This window comes from Pleurodeles waltl, chromosome 4_1, assembly GCF_031143425.1.
Source record: "Pleurodeles waltl isolate 20211129_DDA chromosome 4_1, aPleWal1.hap1.20221129, whole genome shotgun sequence".
In the NCBI taxonomy this organism is placed as follows: Eukaryota; Metazoa; Chordata; class Amphibia; order Caudata; family Salamandridae; genus Pleurodeles; species Pleurodeles waltl.
The window spans coordinates 532,174,107-532,192,917 of record NC_090442.1 but is presented as its reverse complement, the minus strand read 5'-3'; the positions used below and the strand labels follow the sequence as shown (position 1 = coordinate 532,192,917).

At 46.3% G+C, this 18,811-nt stretch overlaps 1 protein-coding gene across 23 annotated transcripts in view; it reads left to right on the top strand.

The window, feature by feature from the left end:
* LOC138287896 (neuronal cell adhesion molecule-like) overlaps positions 1-18,811 on the top strand; it is a 799,924-nt gene that overhangs the window by 428,888 nt on the left and 352,225 nt on the right. Inside the window, exon 1 of one of the 23 annotated variants that reach the window (XM_069228861.1) lies at positions 282-302. The exons of the other annotated variants lie outside the window; for them this stretch is intronic. The gene's annotated coding sequence lies outside the window, so the exon portion shown is untranslated. Of the gene's footprint in view, positions 1-281; positions 303-18,811 lie in introns of those variants that run through there. 23 annotated transcript variants of the gene reach the window in all.

Sequence of the window (18,811 nt, the reverse complement as noted above, 5' to 3'; positions counted from 1 at the left end):
GGAAATCATTTACTACTTTTTTGGGTCCTTTTTGGCTGTTCTAGATTTAGAAGTGCAGTATGTGAATAAGAAAGACCTTACTATTATGTGGGAGGAAATCCGTACATAAACACCTCCTCAATCTTCCTTTATTTCCACCCATTTTGCACTACGTATTCCCTGTTTTCCAGCCACTCCCCCTGCCTCCTCCACATTTTATACTAAAACAGATACTTCTTTATACAGAGACTCCACAGTTTAGAGGCCATTTCCACACAGAAAAAGAAAGATAGACGAGCCCATGCCAGACCCTCCACAAAGAGGTATGTTGAATAGAATTTTGTAGTATGTTCCTAATGCTATTCTAGTACTATGAAACGTTTGACAAAAGGCAGATTGTAAATAGGCCACTAAGACCAATCAAGGACACTGTCAATGACCTCGTTCACATTCTCATGCCTCAAGTCACACTGTAGAAAAAAAACCTTTACGCTGTGGCTGTGAAGGCCAATTTTCTATGCACTCTACACACTTGCCATTGAATCCCCCCTACAACTAGGACACTAGGCAACATACAATCAAGCCCACGTCCTAGTATGATGCTCTGTTGAGGAGAGGTTTGTGGAGCTCAAACAGAAGTTCATGTGTGAGCATTAGGACAGTGTCACTTTATGCTTTGACACTGCCAGACTATTAACTTCAGGCCACTCCGCAGGAGACATCAGTGCACCAGGGGATGTGTGGCAGTGCTTCATATCTGACTTGTGATAAAGCCTAGACTTGGGTGGAGAATGCATGCCTGAGCTTGTGCTAATCACATAAACATTTCTTGCTACTTCTACTCTATGACTCCTTAGAGTGAACAACATCTTCTAGTTGTAAAGTCTTTCCATCCTCAACTTCCCCTGTGGAGAGATGATCTTTCTACTACTTGCCCTTTCATTCCATCCTGAATGCTCCTCTCGGGCGGCTCCTTCACAATGGCAAAGGAGCGTCACCCCCCCTGGCTAAGCCAGCAGCTGAAAAATAAAACAATAGTTAACTTTTGTTTTATTTTTCAGCTGCTGGCTCAGCCAGCAGCATGTCCAGGGAGGGGCAGGCTAGGCCATTGTAGGAGGTAAAGGGGATGGGGGTGAAGGGCACTAAGTGCACATGTGTGTTGGCTGGAGATCTTAGGCTGGCCAAACACACATGCGCACTTAGGTGTCTCCACCCCGGCTTCATACACAGCCGGGTTGGAGAAACTGCAAAGACTCCCATTCGGTGTCTGAGCGGCAGACCAAGCTGCTCAGACCAATCCTGGGGCTGCTCCCATGCTAGGCATAGCATGAGAGAAGTGCCAGGATTGCATGGGAGCCTCTGCTGGTGTCTCAGTGACTGTTGGGACACCATCCGAAGAGGAGTGCGAGGCGGCATTCGGGGCATTGGGACAGGTACGTTAAAAAAAAAAAATCTCCATCCCGTCCCCCTCACCCCACCCCTTAGATTTACTGCAGCCGCTGCTGAAGCTCCTGCTGAAATCTTCATATCACCCTCCTCAGCCTTGTAGGATTGTGCAGGTTTGTCATCTTACCTGTCTTCAATTGTTATTATTCCATCTGACCTCAACTCCCTGAGACAGCTAGTTAATTGTCATTTCCTGACTCCTTTTCTTCTACCTTTAACATCCACTAGGGAAAGTTTGCTCCCCAGTGGATTATTTTACAGATTACTGCACGCTCTAAGAAAACCATGTGCCATTTGCCCTGCTGTGACTGGCCATGTGGCATTGTTCTGGACACGTTCAATAGATCACTGGATTGCTCCTTGTCCGGGCCCATGTTTTACTCAGAAATCTTTCATCAGAGACTAAAGGCACCAATTACAGGTGCACTAGATCACACATGGAACACTGAATACCTGGAAGGCATCCCCCTAGATGTTTTGCATTTCTCTTCTGCTGGCAGCTCATTAGCCCTATCTCCTACCTGAACCCTTTCCCCATTATACCCGGAGAGCAAATGTGCATCATGCTTCACATCCTTTCGTCAAGGTAGTGTGTTTCCCTCCCAAGACGCCTGTTTCTGCAAACCTGTTTTGTTGCAAAGTCCTGTATTTTGAGATGGCCATAAATATTATTGATTCCTTATTGCTTGAAGAACCCAGGTGCATTGCAGACACATATGCTCGAGTTAAGTGAAACCACTGAAGACAGGGAGTTCTCCAGACTCATGTTATACAGCATGCACAGCTACGTATGACTCCTACACCTCCACACCACAACTACAAATGCACTGCAGCACTACCATCCTATTCTAGAACTGGAAAGCAACCTGTCAGTCTGCGACAGGAAGCGCTACCACAGTCTAGCTGCAAACCCTATTGGCCGGTCAGTAGTTCTCCCACCGACTGTGCCAGCAATCATGTCTGTCTCGTCCTAGAGATGCTCTTCACTCCGTGTTTCAGGGGTACTCCGCCCTGTGCATGTATGCCAGTGGTGTCATTCTCTTGCGAAAAAGAATGCTTCATTTCTCTCAGCGCACAACTCTTGTGTAAATTCTGCTTCTCAACAATGTAAACTTTAAAAAAAAACACTCCAGTCTTTTTTCACGAGTCACGCACATTTCTTTATTTACGTTCCTGTTCCTTCACAGGTCGTTCGAAAAATCCGTACGTTTTTGCACTCGGAATGCATGGTGGCTGCATATACTCATTTTTTTTCTAGGCCTCTATTTTGGTTGGGATCCTTCAAAAGGTGAACACTCTTGATATTACAATCATGTCCCTTTAATTTCCTCTTATAATGGATCACAGTCTGTTGCATCTCCTTTTTGTTTCCCTCCTTTCACCAAGGGACAGAGAGCCCACAATGACAGCAGGGAAACATCATTCCCTTCAGACTGATGTGTCATCCCTGTGTGGGGACTTTTTGTTTGAGGTTGGGTAAAGTGGAACTTCTCAGGTGAAGTCACTTCTTGAGGATGTGCGACGTTCTCCAAGTATTCCAACCTTGTTGGGCATAGGGGTCACTTTGTCCATCATTAATGTAAATTGTGTAGAAGTCTACACAAATCTTAGAAAAGCGTCTGAGGACGCTTACATTTCCTCATTTTTAGAATAAACTCCTTCATTTCCTAACTGGTCTAAATTAATAATTATGCTTTCTATTGTTTAATTTCATGCTATAGCTATTGAATGCTCTTTATATGTTCAAAGGATATAGAAAACTATCAATTTCACAGTGTTTTGACACTAGACTCCTGAGGTGTTTTGAAGAAGAAATACACAGCGTTATACTTCATGACTGCGGTGAATACACACCCTACCGAACAATGGCTTATAGTGCACAGTATTGTTCAGTGCAGTCTGAGCCCAGTTCATGCACTCATGATGGCAGCCAGCACCGCACTGGCTGCATGAAAGACGCCAAGAGGATTTCACCTTCCCTCTGCCTTTCTTTTGTGTCAGCTTTATGACTGCATTCAATTGGCCTCTGTCAGCACATCGCAGCTTTATTGTTTCAGTGTATTCTGCTGGTCATTGACGTGTTAGCTTTCGTTCCACAGTACAGGCTGTGTATCAGCGATGAGAACAGGGTATTATTAAATGATGCTGTAAGCAGTGAATGCTGATATACAGAGCACTCAGGTGGCTTTTCTACGGAAGGAGCACCCTCTCCGATATATACTAACAGAGCCTAGTTGTAGTGATGAATGTGGCTTGAATATAAATAAACAACACGGTGCGACAGGTTGCACGTTCGTACAAGACGTTTTGCAGTATGGGTCAGGTATAATAGGTGTAGCACTTAAGATGATTTTAAGTTGTCTTCCCAACATCATGACTTGTGCTGTCTCCATTAGAGAAGCCATGCGGTCACAGGCGTTCGGGAGTTTTCGCTACTTTTTTGAATGACCCTTTTAAAGAGAGGAACCACGACCAGTCCATATGTCTGAGCCTAGTTACCTGAGTATTTTTTTTAATTTCAGCAATTGTTAGTACGCTTTTCTTTCTGGTTAAACGGAAATGAAATGTTATTTGCTACTATGAAGATATAAAAGATAAAACAGATCCCTCAGGAAGTTAGAAAGTTACTGGGAATTAATTGATTATTACTAAAAACCTGCACTCAGATTGAAGTATTCAGGACACGAGGCCACGTTTAAATGGTTTTGTACTCATTCTAGGACTTCGCAGACAGGACTAAACAGTGACTTCTGCAAGTGACATTTGCTGGCTGGCCCTATGCAAATCTGCCCCCAAGAGAGGAAATCAGGACCAGAGGCAAGGAGATAAATCCAGCTGTCCATGAGAACTTGCAAGGTTAATCAATAATGTAAATAAGACAGTCACATTCAAATCGGCAGCATTGTGTGGACACAGGAAATGTGCACGAGTCAAAGGTGAATACGGTAAAAGAAGAAAGGAGTTGAACGAAATGAGATAAATAGGGGGAGAAGGTGATGTCATGCAACAGAGCGGCGTAGTTGTATTTTGGTGCTCATATTGCCCTCTTCAAACGTTTGATTTCCCTTGCCCTATTGGCCACAGACTCCTTAGTGACAGCTGTGACTATAATCATCATTTTGCTGAATCTGTTTAAAATACAAACCGGGCAAAGGTCCATCAGACCGCTAGCTATTTCGACATCTCGAGAATAGAAGAGTGCCTACAATGAAATATAATAGCAGTAATATGGTGTCATGCTGGATGACCTTTATAAAACACAAAAAAATATTTTAAGAACATGAGTATTAAAGGGGGTGTATGGCTGTCTTTACTGAAGACAGAAAAATGGTTTAATGTATCCCAGTCAAGCTTAAAACTTGTGATAGCTCATAATTTAAATTATGGGACCATAGAACAAATTGCAAGACAATCAGAGATTGACAAAGAGCGATAGAGCGAGTGAGTGAAATGCACATTGGACTGTTATGCAGTGTCTAGTATTTGAGAGACCATTTAACAAGTGTGTTGGACCTGGCTTTTTGACAGGGACATCCCCAAACTTTTTGCCTCCTTCCTCCTATTTTTTCTGACCTGTTGTTGTTGGCTTTTGACCTCTGAGCACTTTACCACTGCTAACCAGTGCTAAAGTGCATATGCTCTCTGTGTAAATTTTACTATTGATTGGTTTATCCATGATTGACTATTTAATTTACCTGTAAGTCCCTAGTAGAGTGCACTACATGTGCCTAGGGCATGTAGATTAAATGCTACTAGTGGGCCTGCAGCACTGGTTGTGCCACCCACCTCAGTAGCCCCTTAACCTTGTCTCAGGCCTGCCATTGCAAGGCCTGTGTGTGCAGTTTCACTGCCACTTCGACTTGGCATTTAAAAGTACTTGCCAAGCCTAGAACTCCCCTTTTACTACATATAAGTCATCCCTAATGTGTGCCCTAGGTAACCCCTAGAGCAGGGTGCTGTGTAGGTAAAAGGCAGGACATGTACCTGTGTAGTTATATGTCCTGGTAGTGTGAAACTCCTAAATTCGCTTTTACACTACTGTGAGGCCTGCTCCTTTCATAGGCTAACATTGGGGCTGCCCTCATACACTGTTGAAGTGGCAGCTGCTGATCTGAAAGGAGCAGGAAGGTCATATTTAGTATGGCCAGAATGGTAATACAAAATCCTGCTGACTGGTGAAGTCGGATTTAATATTACTATTCTAGAAATGCCACTTTTAGAATGTGAGCATTTCTTTGCACTAAAATCTTGTTGTGCCCTTCAATCCACGTCTGGCTAGGTTTAGTTGACAGCTCCTTGTGCATTCACTCAGACACACCCCAAACACAGGGTACTCAGCCTCACTTGCATACATCTGCATTTTGAATGGGTCTTCCTGGGCTGGGAGGGTGGAGGGCCTGCCCTCACACAAAGGACTGCCACACCCCCTACTGGGACTCTGGCAGACAGGATTGAGCTGAAAGGGAACTTGGTGCCTTTCTTAGAGACTCTTTGAAGTCACCCCCACTTCAAAGGCACAACTTAGTATAAAACAGGGCCTCTGCCCTATCTCATCAGACACTTGCTGGAGAAGAAACCTGAACCAGAAACTACATCCTGCCAAGAAGAACTGCCTGGCTGCTCAAAGGACTCACCTGTCTGCTTTCTACAAAGGACTGCTGTCTTGCTGTTGCCCTGCTGCCTTGCTGAACTCTTGTCTGGCTGTGAAAGTGCTCTCCAAGGGCTTGGATAGAGCTTGCCTCCTGTTCCTTGAAGTCTCAGGACCAAAAAGACTTCTTCCTTTCACGTGGACGCTCCGTGCGTCGAAAATTTCGACGCACAGCTTGTTTCGCGGCGAGAAAAACGCCGCACACCGACGCTGATCGACGCGACGCCCTCGGGACGATCGAGACTTCGACGCACAACCTCGCAAGGACAAAGCCGCCCGACTTTCCAGGAGAAATCGACGCGACGCCTACCGTGAGTGCGAAACTTTGACGCACGGCCTCGCAAGGACAACGCCGCCCGACTTCCAAGGAGAAATCGACGCGACGCCTGCCATGAGACCAAAATTTCGACGCACGGCCTCGCAAGGACAACGCCGCCCGACTTCCAAGGAGGAATCGACGCGACGCCTACCGTGAGATCGAAACTTCGACGCGCAGCCCCGCAGAACGACGCGCAGCCGGAAAATAAGCAGGAGAATCCACGCACAGACCCGGGACATCTGGTAATCCCCGCGATCCACAAAAAGAGACTGTCTGCGCGCCGGAAAACGACGCCCGACTTCCCTGCGTGGAAAAGAACGACGCAAGTCTGTGTGTGCTGAGAGGAAATCGACGCACACACCCCTTTTTCCACGCATCTCTTCTCCTGTGGCCCTCTGAGGAGATTTCCCACCAGAAACCAGGTACTCTGTGCTTGAAAGACACTTTATTGCTTTTTAAAGACTTAAAGACACTTAATATCACTTTTCAGTGATATCTTTACAAATTCGTATTGCAACTTTGATCGTTTTGACCTACAATTACCCAGATAAATATTCTATATTTTTCTAAACACTGTGTGGTGTATTTTTTTGTGGTGTTATACTATGGTGTTGTATGATTTATTGCACAAATGCTTTACACATTGCCTTCTAAGTTAAGCCTGACTGCTCGTGCCAAGCTACCGGAGGGTGAGCACAGGCTGATTTTGGATTGTGTGTGACTTACCCTGACTAGAGTGAGGGTTCTTGCTTGGACAGAGGGCAACCTGACTGCCAACCAAAAACCCCATTTCTAACATTGGTGATCAGCGGTGAGGATAGGACTTGTGTTTGTGCAGTGACATACAGTAGCTAAGTATTTCACTACCTACCCACAGTTGAAGGTCAACTTGATCTTTCATCTTTTTTTTTGCTTTTGGTTCTCTGATGTCCTCCTGGATATACTATTGATATTTTGGACTTTGGATTTTGGTTTTTGCCGGTAAGACCTTGTCAGCAATGAGATTGCTTACCTACTCACTCTTTGTGCCTACTGACCACCTCACTAAGGCTGACTTAAGGAGGCTTTGCAGAAAATGGGGCCTTCCTGTATCAAGGAAATCTACTAAGATGGAAATGCTACATGCCTACGTAGTCTGGGCAGAGAGAGAGGCAGAAAAAAACCAAATGACTAAATACCCCTCAGATGAGGAGGGGGACTACTCAAATGAGGAGGATGACGACTCAGATGAGGAAAGAGATCCAGTGAGAGCAGAATGGCTCCGAGCTCGAGAGCGGTGGGTGGAAGAACTAGATGAGTTTCTTGAAAGGGCTGAGGCAACAAGTCTCTTAGCCCTGGAAGAAGAAAAGATTGCAGCTCAGGAGCTGAGCTGTAAAGAGCTGAAACTGGAGGCCGGAAGGGCTGAGTCCAGTTCAGATGGTGGCAGCAAAAATCTTGCATCCAGTACTGCTGAAGAAGGGCACAAGCCCAGAGATGTGGTGCCCAACTTGAAGAAGGGAGTTGACACACCCCAGGTGGTTCAAGAGTATGAGGTAGTTCCCGTTATGCACAGGGTCCCTGGGAAGGATTGGGGAACTGGCACAGGGAGTCATATTCCTACTGGGGGGAGGGACACTTTACTGACTCTAGCAGAGAGTGACAGAGAAAAGGGTTCCCCCCTGGTGGACGTCCTGGATATAGAGTGTAGAGACATCCCAGTAGAGTATGGGTTGAGTGTCAGGGACAGACAGATACTGTCTCACCAGTCTCAGGAGGGTGAAGTAGAGTGCTTTTCCAAGGTTGAGTTACTGGGTGGTTGGGTGAAGGGTACTGTGGTTAATACATGTGAAGGGCAGAGTGATGTAATTGCTGGAGAGCATATGTCTGGTCCTTATTTTCCAGAGCTACGCCAACACCAGGTGGAGTGTGAGTTCTCTGACCCCAGGGAACTTACAATGGAGGCAGACTTCTGGGTGAGTACCAGAGAGTCTGAAGAGGCATTTGGGGGTGCTCCTGAAGGGAGTGGTCTAGGTGGTTCCCAACCGAGTGTGGTGGGAGAGGATTGTAGTGTCCCAGGTAGGTCCCAGGTCCTAGAGGGTTCCATGAGGGAACACCAGGAGGGAAGCCTAGCCTGTACCGTAGGGCCACCTTTTGAGGGAAGCCCCGCAGTGTCAGAAGAACTTGGGGGGGTGACTGTAGCCACCATCCCAACAGTTCTGGTGTCTGGCAGTACCCCTCCTAGTGAGGGGGTGCAGAAGTCCAGACATAGGGTTGAGAGGGGGTTGCAGACCCCAGTGGAGGACCTTGAGAGTCAGGGGACAGCTCTGAGAGCAGAGCCCCCCAGGAATGACCCAGGTGAAACCGTTTCTGGTTTGGGGGAAACCCAGACTCTACCGGATGGGCAGAGGTCGGGAGACCTGCGCCAACCAGACTCTTGTGTGGCCCTTGGGGACGGTGTGAACCTTGTGGGGGGTGAGAGTGCCCCCCAGGAAGTCCTGGCATGCCAGGCAAAGATTCAACCTCAGGGTGGTGACTCTGGGTTGGATACCCAGGTTCAGAGGATAAGCTCTGACCTGTTGGGGGGTAGGCGTGCCCCCCAGAAAGTCCTGGTGTACCAGGCAGTGGTCCAACCTCAGAGTGCTGACTCTGGGTTGGATAACCGGGTTCAGAGGTTAAACTCTGACCTGGTGGGGGGTAGGTGTGCCCCCCAGAAAGTCCTGGCGTGCCAGGCAATTGTTCAACCTCAGAGTACTGACTCTGGGTTGGATAACCGGGTTCAGAGGTTAAACTCTGACCTGGTGGGGGGTAGGTGTGCCCCCCAGAAAGTCCTGGCGTGCCAGGCAATTGTTCAACCTCAGGGTGGTGACTCTGGGTTGGATACCCAGGTTCAGAGGTTAAACTCTGACCTGGTGGGAGGTAGGTGTGCCTCCCAAGAAGCCCTGCTGTGCCAGGCAATTGTCCAACCTCAGGGTGTTGACTCTGGGTTGGATGACCAGGTTCAGAGGTTAAACTCTGACCTGGTGGGGGGTAGGTGTGCCCCCCAGAAAGTCCTGGCGTGCCAGGCAATTGCCCAACCTCAGGGTGGTGACCCTGGGTTGGGGAACCAGGCTCAGAGGTTAAACTCTGACCTGGTGGGAGGTAGGTGTGCCTCCCAGAAAGTCCTGGTGCGCCAGGCAATTGTTCAACTTCAGGGTGGTGACTCTGAGTTGAATGGCCCAGTTCAGAGGTTAAACTCTGACCTGGTGGAGGGTCAGTGTGCCCTCCAGGAAGTCCTGGTGTGCCAGGCAATTGTTCAACTTCAGGGTGATGACTCTGAGTTGAATGGCCAAGTTCAGAGGTTAAACTCTGACCTGGTGGAGGATCAGTGTGCCCTCCAGGAAGTCCTGGCGTGCCAGGCAATTGTTCAACTTCAGGGTGGTGACTCTGAGTTGAATGGTCAGGTGCAGAGGTTAAACTCTGACCTGGTGGAGGGTCAGTGTGCCCTCCAGGAAGTCCTGGCGTGCCAGGCAATTGTTCAACTTCAGGGTGGTGACTCTGAGTTGAATGGGCAGGTGCAGAGGTTAAACTCTGACCTGGTGGGGGGTAGGTGTGCCTCCCAGGAAGTCCTGGTTTGCCAGGCAGTGATCCAGTCTGAGGGTACAGACCCTGGGCTGGAAGACCAGGTTCAGGGTGTCCCCCCGGACCTGGAGGGAGGGGCTACTGATAACAGTGCCCCTACCATGTTGTCTTCTGAGGAGGCCACTCCTAGTTGGAGGGTGCTGGACCCCAGAAGGGAGGGCAGGGGGAGGGAAGCCTCACCCCGGGCCCTAGTCCAACCTGAAGGTACAGGCCCCAGGTTGGAGGGCCAGTTGCAGGTTAACGGCCCTGCACTGGTGGAGGAATGGTACAGGGTGACTTCTGTAAGCACCCTGACCATGTTGGACTCTGGGGGTACCTCTCCAGGAGGGAGGGTACAAAGCCCCAGAGGGGAGGACCAGGTTCAGGCTGTCATCCCTGACCTGGTGGAAGGGAGAGTGGTTAAAGGGTGCCCAGCACCTGGGGCTACCGCCCCCCACTCTCCACAGCCACAGTGGTTGGAGAGCTTTGAGAGGCCTGGGGCCTGGCTCTCATCCCTGACAACTGTCAGTAACCACGGTGGCTTGCTGTCCGGGTGGACAGAGTTATCCCTGGGGAGGGGACAAGTGTCACACCCCGGGGATAGAATGGGCAACACCACTGTGTTGGTCCTGGTGGTACTATCCTGCTCCTGGGATACATCTGTGAGCAAAGTAAGGTTAGGTGCTGCACAGATGGGATCCGCAGGAAAGGAGAAAGGTTCCCCATGGATGGGCTTAGTGGGCCCTGAGAGTATGGACAGAGGGATCCAATTGGAGTCAGGAAGGCGAAGAACTGGAGCATGCCCCTGCTGTTGTGGGCCTGGGTCCTTGTTCTGTCGCCTCAAACAGGGAAGTACATCAGGATAGTGATTGTTCTCCCCTGGCTTTAGGCTGGTAGGGGGTCATGTTGGACCTGGCTTTTTGACAGGGACATCCCCAAACTTTTTGCCTCCTTCCTCCTATTTTTTCTGACCTGTTGTTGTTGGCTTTTGACCTCTGAGCACTTTACCACTGCTAACCAGTGCTAAAGTGCATATGCTCTCTGTGTAAATTGTACTATTGATTGGTTTATCCATGATTGACTATTTAATTTACCTGTAAGTCCCTAGTAGAGTGCACTACATGTGCCTAGGGCATGTAGATTAAATGCTACTAGTGGGCCTGCAGCACTGGTTGTGCCACCCACCTCAGTAGCCCCTTAACCTTGTCTCAGGCCTGCCATTGCAAGGCCTGTGTGTGCAGTTTCACTGCCACTTCGACTTGGCATTTAAAAGTACTTGCCAAGACTAGAACTCCCCTTTTACTACATATAAGTCATCCCTAATGTGTGCCCTAAGTAACCCCTAGAGCAGGGTGCTGTGTAGGTAAAAGGCAGGACATGTACCTGTGTAGTTATATGTCCTGGTAGTGTGAAACTCCTAAATTCGCTTTTACACTACTGTGAGGCCTGCTCCTTTCATAGGCTAACATTGGGGCTGCCCTCATACACTGTTGAAGTGGCAGCTGCTGATCTGAAAGGAGCAGGAAGGTCATATTTAGTATGGCCAGAATGGTAATACAAAATCCTGCTGACTGGTGAAGTCGGATTTAATATTACTATTCTAGAAATGCCACTTTTAGAAAGTGAGCATTTCTTTGCACTAAAATCTTGTTGTGCCCTTCAATCCACGTCTGGCTAGGTTTAGTTGACAGCTCCTTGTGCCTTCACTCAGACACACCCCAAACACAGGGTACTCAGCCTCACTTGCATACATCTGCATTTTGAATGGGTCTTCCTGGGCTGGGAGGGTGGAGGGCCTGCCCTCACACAAAGGACTGCCACACCCCCTACTGGGACTCTGGCAGACAGGATTGAGCTGAAAGGGAACTTGGTGCCTTTCTTAGAGACTCTTTGAAGTCACCCCCACTTCAAAGGCACAACTTAGTATAAAACAGGGCCTCTGCCCTATCTCATCAGACACTTGCTGGAGAAGAAACCTGAACCAGAAACTACATCCTGCCAAGAAGAACTGCCTGGCTGCTCAAAGGACTTACCTGTCTGCTTTCTACAAAGGACTGCTGTCTTGCTGTTGCCCTGCTGCCTTGCTGAACTCTTGTCTGGCTGTGAAAGTGCTCTCCAAGGGCTTGGATAGAGCTTGCCTCCTGTTCCTTGAAGTCTCAGGACCAAAAAGACTTCTTCCTTTCACGTGGACGCTCCGTGCGCCGAAAATTTCGACGCACAGCTTGTTTCGCGGCGAGAAAAACGCCGCACACCGACGCTGATCGACGCGACGCCCTCGGGACGATCGAGACTTCGACGCACAACCTCGCAAGGACAAAGCCGCCCGACTTTCCAGGAGAAATCGACGCGACGCCTACCGTGAGTGCGAAACTTTGACGCACGGCCTCGCAAGGACAACGCCGCCCGACTTCCAAGGAGAAATCGACGCGACGCCTGCCGTGAGACCAAAATTTCGACGCACGGGCTCGCAAGGACAACGCCGCCCGACTTCCAAGGAGGAATCGACGCAACGCCTACCGTGAGATCGAAACTTCGACGCGCAGCCCCGCAGAACGACGCGCAGCCGGAAAATAAGCAGGAGAATCCACGCACAGACCCGGGACATCTGGTAATCCCCGCGATCCACAAAAAGAGACTGTCTGCGTGCCGGAAAACGACGCCCGACTTCCCCGCGTGGAAAAGAACGACGCAAGTCTGTGTGTGCTGAGAGGAAATCGACGCACACACCCCTTTTTCCACGCATCTCTTCTCCTGTGGCCCTCTGAGGAGATTTCCCACCAGAAACCAGGTACTCTGTGCTTGAAAGACACTTTATTGCTTTTTAAAGACTTAAAGACACTTAATATCACTTTTCAGTGATATCTTTACAAATTCGTATTGCAACTTTGATCGTTTTGACCTACAATTACCCAGATAAATATTCTATATTTTTCTAAACACTGTGTGGTGTATTTTTTTGTGGTGTTATACTATGGTGTTGTATGATTTATTGCACAAATGCTTTACACATTGCCTTCTAAGTTAAGCCTGACTGCTCGTGCCAAGCTACCGGAGGGTGAGCACAGGCTGATTTTGGATTGTGTGTGACTTACCCTGACTAGAGTGAGGGTTGTTGCTTGGACAAAGGGCAACCTGCCTGCCAACCAAAAACCCCATTTCTAACAAAGTGCATACAATGTGCTTCTTTAAAACTCACTAAAAGAACAGTATATTGAGGTAAGACGAAGTTCCACAAATAGAGCATCCTAAGTTTTTACTACTTGGGCAGTGAACCATATGTCTGTATTGGTTGCAAGGCAAAATCTGTGAGTGGCAATTAATCAAGGTCTGTAAGCTTGAGTAAGCTGCTGGAGTGATAGTGTGAAATTGGAGTTCATGTGTTATGGATCGTGGAAGTTAAGGAATATGAAGCCCACACAGGTAATTTTATAACTTTGCTGGCTTTTGGTAGGAAGCCTCTGCTGATGCTCTGTCTTAGCGCCAGCGGTACTGTCAAAGTTTCTGATGCTGAAAGTTAGCTCAGCTACGGTGTTTGGACCGTGTAGAGCCAGAGAAGTATATTAACTGGGAAATCAGAGTACATTGCAGTAGTACCTACTCAGAGAGGGTCTTTTGTCTGCTGCAGGAAGCTGAAGTATGCTCGTCACAAGATTGGTTAATAACCAAGTTGAAGTCACCACCCATGATTGTCAGTCCTTGGTGGAGTCTATAAGAACATGAGAAATATAAGCAAGGGTATCCTCGGCCAGATTCAGGGAGTTGTATCTACTAAAACACATGCCCTCTCAGCATGGCACTCACTCTCAAAAATTTGCCCGGTGCATCTGTTTGTACTGCTGGTACCATGAATGGAAAGGTGTTCCAAAGTAGGATGGGACCCACTGGAGCTCAGAGTAAATCTCGATAAATATACATCTGTGTACTGCTGCCGGCTCAAAACTTTGCATTTAGTGCTAGAAAGATGGGTCTCCTGAAGATGGAGAGTTTTTGCGGCATGCATTTTGACATATTATTTCACTACCTCCCACTTAATTGTATTGTTTAACCTATCCACCTTCCAAGAGAAAATACTGCACCTCCCAGGAGCTACATTGTGCAGCGGGGCATTTGGGGAGCCCAAGTTGAGCATGACTGACCTTTCAATAAGGCACAAGTCAGGGAGCAGACTGTTGCACTCCACCACATCTGTATTGTGTTACGGCCTTGTGGTATGATCCTCTTGTTACCATCTGTTTCACCCACTGTTTCAACTGAAGTGTTGTACTCCAATCTACACATCTAAAGCATTCCAAAAATCTCTGCAGTGATGTCATGAAACTATGTGAACCACCAAACTAAAACATAACATTTCGAAAGACCCTGAACCCCCCTCCCAGATTCCCCATCCCCATATTCCCCATCCTATTCTTCCTCCTATGAAGCATGTGTCCCCCACAAAAAAGTGCACTTTTAAATATAAACTGAAGTGTACGTAGGGGCCAACCCAAGGATAAGTTCTACCTTACCGTAGCCTTGATCCCACTCAAGTTCTTCCTGTCCAATCTGGTGAACATTGGATTCTGGATACTGTGGAAAGTAGCCCGTATGTAGGAGCTAGTGGCCTTATGAGATATTGTAACTGATTTGACACCCGGTATAGTGTTGAGTTCACTGACCTTGGCTTCTTTGCATGTCAGGATAACATCCTGCCCAGGGTTGTGTTCTGCAGAGTCGCTTGCCTCCTTGCTATTACTGTGCCAGGGTGAGCCTCCTGCACCTTCCTCTGATGTTGTGTACTGTTCCTCCTGGGCTATGGGTGCCTTGTTGCCAAGTTGAATATGGGCTTAGGTCAACCCATAGGGCATTTCAGAGTTTTTCTATTCTCAACCCAGTCCTCAGGTGTTTCAAAAACAGTAAGTCTTGCCCTGAAATTTAGCTTGGAGCTTAGCAAGAAACTTCAAGACCTAGTCCAGTTGTAAAGCTCTGATGTTTTGCTTGACTGCCAGAAAATATTTGTGATGTTGTTGAAGTAGTCTGGGAGCATCAATATTTTCTGATTGTCAAACACGCCTCTCTCAAAATGGTGTCTCAGTGTATGTCATTAAGGAGGCGATCAGTGATTGATCTGGGCAGTATACTGGGGAGGGGCGGGGATCTGGATTATAGGGCTCTGTGTGTCTACTTAATAATGAAAGATTGAGAGAAGTTGTCTGCTGGGATCAAGAATTGTAGCCAGGTAGTTAGAAATTTCTCCATTGATGTGTCTTCCATACTCTCTGGCATGTCCACTAGATTGATGATGTTCCCGAGGCTTTCCTTTCAGTCTCTTCCAGTCTTTTCTCTAAGTGCCTTGACATGTACATTAAGAGCAAACGTGATGTTTGCCAGGTCTATGAGCTGCCTTCCACAGTCAGAATATGTTTTTCAGCTTCCATGACCCTTTCAGTTATCTTGCAGAGATCTTGCTACAGGAGTGATATGTCAACTTCTTCCATTTTAACTTCCGGTCATGTCCTGGCGTTTTTGATGGCTTGCAAGATCGTTTTATCAAAGATGGACAATTCATTGGAACCCTTCATGGGAGGCATCTCTATAGTCACTGCACCCTATTTTGTGCAGTTTTTTCATAGTTTTCCATCTTTGCCTGAGACTGGTGAGTATCCTTGTCTTTGGCCATGCTTGCATTTACAAGACCTCCATTGGATTGAGGCAGCTTCGATAGTTGGGACCCAAAAAGGAAGAGGGTTATGGCACAGCCCCCACTGTAGTCCTAAGGTACACACCTCTCAGGGTTGTTTATACAGATGACGTTGAAAATCGAAAATCTTACAGTCCCTTTGAGACAAGCAGTGGCTTGTTACTACCAGGACAGTTAGTGAAACCTGACAAATATAAAATTTAGAGATTGATTTTCTTCCCGTTCCAACACACAAGGAAAGACTGTGAGCAGTGCAGGGAATAGAATCTCCAACCTCTAGATGAGGTATTTTCACATGACGTTACCTGGTACAGTATTCTAGTCTTTGTAGGGAGTATTAGGGTAGTTTCTCCCTTGCCCTCCAGACCTGCTTATCACATCTTTCCTTTCTCTGATCTCTCTGTTTTGGTCTGGCGACCCTTACCCAGTCCTGGTGAGTTGACCTTGGTGCTGCATTTCTTCTGTACTGCCGCTCCATATTCAGCCCTACATTCTGCCACTGAGTGAATTGGGCAGGGTGAGGGGTGACATTGCCCTTTCCCTGCACATGCACTTTAGTAGCATTGAATAGCCTTCAGTTCTGCACGCAACACCAGTTTTGCTGTTGTCCAGAGCAAGTAGCTTGGGCTGTTGTACAAGAAAACTGAGGGTCGGTCAAAGGCCTCTTCACTCACAGATACCAGCTGGGCTCGCTGATGAGGAGAGTTGGCCTTGAGCTCAGTGCTCCTTTCTCATCTGAGGATAAGTGACTCAAACACCAGCTTTGAAGTCATCATGGCTTTGTAGGCTTCTGGGAAGACTTGCGATTGAGGTACCTACTGTTGTTAGTAGGATACCAATGAATGGTCAGGATTTTGGCTGAGATGCTGAGCTAAGCAAGCCATGCCCAAACCAACTTTCTTTCTTAAAAATCATCTTTGTGCACCTAATACCTACTAATCAGGCGGCATCCCGAGGGAAATAAGTATGCATACATGATCCTGTATACCTTGTTCAGTCATTCAAACCGATGGCCTGCTTTTGATAAGTGTCACATGGGTACAGCGGGAGCACCTGGATGTGTTTCTGTTGTTGGATAGTTGTGCTACTCCACATTGAGCATGCTTCAGGAACATGAAATTATGAGAGACCTTTGTTGGAAAAACCCTCGCATTTTGCACTAAGAAAATAGTGAAGTCAAACACAACTCAGCAGCCTTACATTCTCTGCAGTGATTACTGAAGTGTATGTAAGGGTGCTAAGGGGTATTCACTGCAGTGATTTATAAACAGGGTGGGAAGAGGGAGCGGTACCTCTGTGTTTAAAAACCAGTGGGTGGATACTGCAGAGTTTGTAAGTGGTCCAAAGGATATGCACTCTGGTGGTTTGATTTCTAAACAGGGCCTCAAGAGATAGCAGTCCCTCTATTTTTAAATAAAGAGGGGCTGCACCTTCTTCCAGCCCTGTTTTATAAACAACAACCACTTTAGATTAATTCCACCGACGGAGTGGCAGAAGTTTTCAGTATTTCTGTGTTAACAGAGTAATGAAAAATTACCAAATTCCGCTAGTGGAATAAAAAATTCTGTCCAGGCCTAATTCTTACAAAAGTATTAAGTGATTAGATTAAAAGAATAAACAGTGAATTCACGGCCCTACTGACAAATCTACATTTACACATGTAGATTTTCTACAAGTAAGTCTACTACTACACTTTACTCCTTTTGGCTATTCATCATTAACAAGTGTAAAGTTGCTCAAAAGATAAATGAACATGTCCCCAACCTCAGAAGTCGGAGGCGGAGCCTAATTTATGAGTGTAGGACTACTACTTGTATTTGTCACTTGGGCAGAGATCTCCTTATGGCAAAATGTAGGAAGCAGTTTAAAAATTGACAAAACTTAAAAAAAATATATATATATTTTTTTTATTTAAATATTAAGGTAACTAATGTAAAAAATGTTCTTAACATAGAACAAAATAACAAACACTATAGCATTATTAACTTTATTTTCAGTACAATATTTATTATTTTTAATATATTATATTAAATTACAATTATTTTTTCTTAAGGTTTAAATAAAAAAGACCAAAAGTAAAATGTGAATATATATTTGTGCATATATATTAAAAATTATTAAAAGCTATGCATCGAATTAATTAAAATTGATTTAATTATTTTTTAAAATAGTTTCATTAATGTTTTAAGTATTAAAAATGGTTATTAACATATTTTATAATTAACAATTGATTATGCTTTATTACATATCATTTAATTTTTTTTAACAATAACTTTTTAATAAGGTAATTTAATTTAGCATTAGTTCCTGTAGGCTTTTATTTTAAGTTCATGCCTCCATTTTTTTATTTGGGAGGGTGTTGCAGTGCCATTGGTTGACCATGTGTGCTGATGGACTTGTTCCAGGTCTGCGCACAATTGTTATTGGTCCTTTTTTGGCTGTATTAACTATAAATGCCTTTGTGAATATCAATGGGCTTACTCTTTTGTGGATGGGTGCATGTTACTCCCTAAACATCTGCTAAATTCTCCCTAAACCGCTTACTTCGTCCATAACCCTTCTTAAAGGAAGTGAGGATGCCTTTTATAGAGGTACGAAACTAGCTTACTAGCAAAGTCATAGTAAGTTACCAGTGCCCAATCTTTCAACCACCCTTACCAGAATCCACAGTCCCCCAACCTTCCACATTCCATCACCAAGGTTAGACTCCCAACACATCTTCCCACTATAAAAAATAAGTAGCAAAAAGAAGATGAATTATATATATCCAAACCCGAAATGGAACATCATACGATAAAAGAAAAACAACAGTTCATGACAAAACTATCCCCTAATACTTAACTGTTAGACCTGGCATCCTTGCCATGGTTCTCCCCTAACTTTTTGCCCTCAACCTTCCTGTTTTGCTGATTTCTTTTTTGCTGGCTTTAGAACTCTGCACACTTTACCACTGCTAACCAGAGCTAACATGCTTGTGTTCTCTCCTAAAAACATGGTAGGATTGGCGTACACCAAGTTGGCCTATTTAATTTACTTGCACGTCCTTAGTAAAGTGGTACTGCCTGTGCCCAGGGCCTATAAATTAAATGCTACTAGTGGGTTGCCACCCACTTAAGTAGCCCTTTAAACCTGTCTCAGGCCTGCCATTTCCACCTGTGTGTGCAGT